This window comes from Oncorhynchus gorbuscha, unplaced genomic scaffold, assembly GCF_021184085.1.
Source record: "Oncorhynchus gorbuscha isolate QuinsamMale2020 ecotype Even-year unplaced genomic scaffold, OgorEven_v1.0 Un_scaffold_1335, whole genome shotgun sequence".
Classification (NCBI taxonomy): domain Eukaryota; kingdom Metazoa; phylum Chordata; class Actinopteri; order Salmoniformes; family Salmonidae; genus Oncorhynchus; species Oncorhynchus gorbuscha.
Genome location: NW_025746141.1, coordinates 63,990 through 69,989, shown reverse-complemented (window position 1 = coordinate 69,989; position 6,000 = coordinate 63,990).

Below are 6,000 nucleotides of genomic sequence, written 5' to 3'. Positions count from 1 at the left end.
TATCCAGACCATTCACCCAGTCCATTCACTCAGCTCACTCAGCTCTATCCAGTCCAGTCACTCAGCCCTATCCAGACCATTCACCCAGTCCAGTCACTCAGCCCTATCCAGACCATTCACCCAGTCCAGTCCTCAGTCCAGTCAGTCACTCAGCCCTATCCAGACCATTCACCCAGTCCAGTCACTCAGCCCTATCCAGACCATTCACCCAGTCCAGTCACTCAGCCCTATCCAGACCATTCACCCAGTCCAGTCACTCAGCCCTATCCAGACCATTCACCTAGTCCAGTCACTCAGCCCTATCCAGTCAGTCCAGTCACTCAGCCCTATCCAGTCCAGTCACTCAGCCCTCCAGACCATTCACCCCAGTCCAGCCCTATCCAGACCATTCACCCAGTCCAGTCACTCAGTCCAGTCCTCAGCCCTATCCAGACCATTCACCCAGTCCAGTCACTCAGCCCTATCCAGACCATTCACCCAGTCCAGTCACTCAGCCCTATCCAGACCATTCACCCAGTCCAGTCACTCAGCCCTATCCAGACCATTCACCCAGTCCAGTCACTCAGTCCCAGCCCTATCCAGAGTCCATTCCAGACCATTCAGTCCAGTCACTCAGCCCTATCCAGACCATTCACCCAGTCCAGTCAGCCCTATCCAGACCATTCACCCAGTCCAGTCACTCAGCCCTATCCAGACCAGTCCAGTCACTCAGCCCTATCCAGACCATTCACCCAGTCCAGTCACTCAGCCCTATCCAGACCATTCACCCAGTCCAGTCACTCAGCCCTATCCAGACCATTCACCAGTCCAGTCACTCAGCCCTATCCAGACCATTCACCCAGTCCAGTCACTCAGCCCTATCCAGACCATTCACCCAGTCCAGTCACTCAGCCCTATCCAGACCATTCACCCAGTCCAGTCACTCAGCCCTATCCAGACCATTCACCCAGTCCAGTCACTCAGCCCTATCCAGACCATATCCAGACCATTCAGTCCAGTCACTCAGCCCCAGACCATTCACCCAGTCCAGTCACTCAGCCCTATCCAGACCATTCACCCAGTCCAGTCACTCAGCCCCCTATCCAGACCATTCACCCAGTCCAGTCACTCAGCCCTATCCAGTCATTCTCCCAGTCCAGTCACTCAGCCCTATCCAGACCATTCACCCAGTCCAGTCACTTCAGTCCCTATCCAGACCATTCACCCAGTCCAGTCACTCAGCCCTATCCAGACCATTCACCCAGTCCAGTCACTCAGCCCTATCCAGACCATTCACCCAGTCCAGTCACTCAGCCCTATCCAGACCATTCACCCAGTCCAGTCACTCAGCCCTATCCAGACCATTCACCCAGTCCAGTCACTCAGCCCATCCAGTCCAGTCCAGACCATTCACCCAGTCCAGTCACTCAGCCCTATCCAGACCATTCACCCAGTCCAGTCACTCAGCCCTATCCAGACCATTCACCCAGTCCAGTCCTCAGACCACTATCAGTCCAGTCACTCAGCCCTATCCAGTCCATTCACCAGCCAGTCTATCCAGACCATTCACCCAGTCCAGTCACTCAGCTCAGTCCAGTCTATCCAGACCATTCACCCAGTCCAGTCACTCAGCCCTATCCAGACCATTCACCCAGTCCAGTCACTCAGCCCTATCCAGACCATTCACCCAGTCCAGTCACTCAGCCCTATCCAGACCATTCACCCAGTCCAGTCACTCAGCTCCTAGTCCAGTCACTCAGCCCTATCCAGACCATTCACCCAGTCCAGTCACTCAGCCCTATCCAGACCATTCACCCAGTCCAGTCAGCCCTATCCAGTCCAGTCACTCAGCCCTATCCAGACCATTCACCCAGTCCAGTCACTCAGCCCTATCCAGACCATTCACCCAGTCCAGTCACTCAGCCCTATCCAGACCATTCACCCAGTCCAGTCACTCAGCCCTATCCAGACCATTCACCCAGTCCAGTCACTCAGTCCAGTCATCAGCCCTACCCAGTCCAGTCACAGCCCTATCCAGACCATTCACCCAGTCCAGTCACTCAGCCCTATCCAGACCATTCACCCAGTCACCAGCCCTTCCAGACCATTCACCCAGTCCAGTCAGTCCACTCAGCCCTATCCAGACCATTCACCCAGTCCAGTCACTCAGCCCTATCCAGACCATTCACCCAGTCCAGTCACTCAGCCCTATCCAGACCATTCACCCAGTCCAGTCACTCAGCCCTATCCAGACCATTCACCCAGTCCAGTCACTCAGCCCTATCCAGACCATTCACCTAGTCCAGTCACTCAGCCCTATCCAGACCATTCACCCAGTCCAGTCACTCAGCCCTATCCAGACCATTCACCCAGTCCAGTCACTCAGCCCTATCCAGACCATTCACCCAGTCCAGTCACTCAGCCCTATCCAGACCATTCACCCAGTCCAGTCACAGTCCAGTTCAGTCCCCAGCCCTATCCAGACCATTCACCCAGTCCAGTCACTCAGTCCAGTCACTCAGCCCTATCCAGTCCAGTCACTCAGCCCTATCCAGACCATTCACCTAGTCCAGTCACTCAGTCCTATCCAGACCATTCACCCAGTCCAGTCACTCAGCTCTATCCAGTCCAGTCACTCAGCCCTATCCAGACCATTCACCCAGTCCAGTCACTCAGCCCTATCCAGACCATTCACCCAGTCCAGTCACTCAGTCCAGTCACTCAGCTCTATCCCGTCCAGTCACTCAGCCCTATCCAGACCATTCACCCAGCCCAGTCACTCAGCCCTATCCAGACCATTCACCTAGTCCAGTCACTCAGCCCTATCCAGACCATTCACCCAGTCCAGTCACTCAGCCCTATTCAGACCATTCACCCAGTCCAGTCACTCAGCCCTATCCAGACCATTCACCCAGTCCAGTCACTCAGCCCTATCCAGACCATTCACCCAGTCCAGTCACTCAGTCCTATCCAGACCATTCACCCAGTCCAGTCACTCAGCTCTATCCAGTCCAGTCACTCAGCCCTATCCAGACCATTCTCCCAGCCCAGTCACTCAGCCCTATCCAGACCATTCACCCAGTCCAGTCATTCAGCCCTATCCAGACCATTCACCTAGTCCAGTCACTCAGCCCTATCCAGACCATTCACCCAGTCCAGTCACTCAGCCCTATCCAGACCATTCTCCCAGCCCAGTCACTCAGCCCTATCCAGACCATTCACCCAGTCCAGTCATTCAGCCCTATCCAGACCATTCACCTAGTCCAGTCACTCAGCCCTATCCAGACCATTCACCCAGTCCAGTCATTCAGCCCTATCCAGACCATTCACCTAGTCCAGTCACTCAGCCCTATCCAGACCATTCACCCAGTCCAGTCACTCAGTCCAGTCACTCAGCCCTACTCAGTCCAGTCCCCCACCACTATCCAGACCATTCACCCAGTCCAGTCACTCAGTCCAGTCACTCAGCCCTATCCAGTCCAGTCACTCAGCTCTATCCACACCATTCACCTAGTCCAGTCACTCAGCCCTATCCAGACCATTCACCCAGTCCAGTCACTCAGCCCTATCCAGACCATTCACCTAGTCCAGTCACTCAGTCCTATACAGACCATTCACCCAGTCCAGTCACTCAGCTCTATCCAGTCCAGTCACTCAGCCCTATCCAGACCATTCACCTAGTCCAGTCACTCAGCCCTATCCAGACCATTCACCCAGTCCAGTCACTCAGTCCTATCCAGACCAATCACCCAGTCCAGTCACTCAGCTCTATCCAGTCCAGTCACTCAGCCCTATCCAGACCATTCACCCAGCCCAGTCACTCAGCCCTATCCAGACCATTCACCCAGTCCAGTCACTCAGCCCTATCCAGTCCAGTCACTCAGCCCTATCCAGACCATTCACCCAGTCCAGTCACTCAGCCCTATCCAGACCATTCACCCAGTCCAGTCATTCAGCCCTATCCAGACCATTCACCTAGTCCAGTCACTCAGCCCTATCCAGACCATTCACCCAGTCCAGTCACTCAGTCCAGTCACTCAGCCCTACTCAGTCCAGTCCCCCACCACTATCCAGACCATTCACCCAGTCCAGTCACTCAGTCCAGTCACTCAGCCCTATCCAGTCCAGTCACTCAGCCCTATCCAGACCATTCACCTAGTCCAGTCACTCAGCCCTATCCCGACCATTCACCCAGCCCAGTCACTCAGCCCTATCCAGACCATTCACCCAGTCCAGTCACTCAGCCCTATCCAGACCATTCACCCAGTCCAGTCACTCAGCCCAGTCACTCAGCCCTATCCAGTCCAGTCACTCAGCCCTATCCAGACCATTTACCTAGTCCAGTCACTCAGCCCTATCCAGACCATTCACCCAGCCCAGTCACTCAGCCCTATCCAGACCATTCACCCAGTCCAGTCACTCAGCCCTATCCAGACCATTCACCTAGTCCAGTCACTCAGTCCTATCCAGACCATTCACCCAGTCCAGTCACTCAGCTCTATCCAGTCCAATCACTCAGCCCTATCCAGACCATTCACCTAGTCCAGTCACTCAGCCCTATCCAGACCATTCACCCAGTCCAGTCACTCAGCCCAGTCACTCAGCCCTATCCAGTCCAGTCACTCAGCCCTATCCAGACCATTTACCTAGTCCAGTCACTCAGCCCTATCCAGACCATTTACCTAGTCCAGTCACTCAGCCCTATCCAGACCATTCACCCAGTCCAGTCATTCAGCCCTATCCAGACCATTCACCTAGTCCAGTCACTCAGCCCTATCCAGACCATTCACCCAGTCCAGTCACTCAGCCCTATCCAGACCATTCACCCAGTCCAGTCACTCAACCCTATCCAGACCATTCACCCAGTCCAGTCACTCAGCCCTATCCAGACCATTCACCTAGTCCAGTCACTCAGTCCTATCCAGACCATTCACCCAGTCCAGTCACTCAGCTCTATCCAGTCCAGTCACTCAGCCCTTTCCAGACCATTCACCCAGTCCAGTCACTCAGCCCTATCCAGACCATTCACCTAGTCCAATCACTCAGCCCAGTCACTCAGCCCTATCCAGACCATTCACCCAGTCCAGTCACTCAGCTCTATCCAGTCCAGTCACTCAGCCCTTTCCAGACCATTCACCCAGTCCAGTCACTCAGCCCTATCCAGACCATTCACCTAGTCCAATCACTCACTCAGCCAGTCACTCAGCCCTATCCAGACCATTCACCCAGTCCAGTCACCCATTCCAGTCACTCAGTCCTATCCAGACCATTCACCCAGCCCAGTCACCCAGCCCTATCCAGTCCAGTCACTCAGTCCTATCCAGTCCAGTCACTCAGTCCTTTCCAGAAGCTCTCAAGGTCCTACACGACTTCCTCCTACAGCACCCTGATGAGAAGCACAAACCCCCATGACAGTACGTTTGAATATCTCTAAGTGCTGTACCGTACTGAGACAATCTGACTGTAGCACCAGACTGAAGCATTTCGTATACATTGTTTGTCTTCAGGAAGGCAGTGAGTTGCTGCACAACAGCTTTTTCTCAAATTTTTGAGAGGAATGGAAGATTCGATATAGGCCGATAGTTTTTTTATATTTTCTGGGTCAAGGTTTGGCTTTTTCAAGAGAGGCTTTATTACTGCCACTTTTAGTGAGTTTGGTACACATCCGGTGGATAGAGAGCCGTTTATTATGTTCAACATAGGAGGGCCAAGCACAGGAAGCAGCTCTTTCAGTAGTTTAGTTGGAATAGGGTCCAGTATGCAGCTTGAAGGTTTAGAGGCCATGATTATTTTCATCATTGTGTCAAGAGATATAGTACTAAAACACTTGAGCGTCTCTCTTGATCCTAGGTCCTGGGAGAGTGGTGCAGACTCAGGACAACTGAGCTTTGGAGAAATACGCAGATTTAAAGAGGAGTCCGTAATTTGCTTTCTAATAATCATAATCTTTTCCTCAAAGAAGTTCATGAATTTATCACTGCTAAAGTGAAATACATCCTCACTTGGGGAATGCTGCTTTTT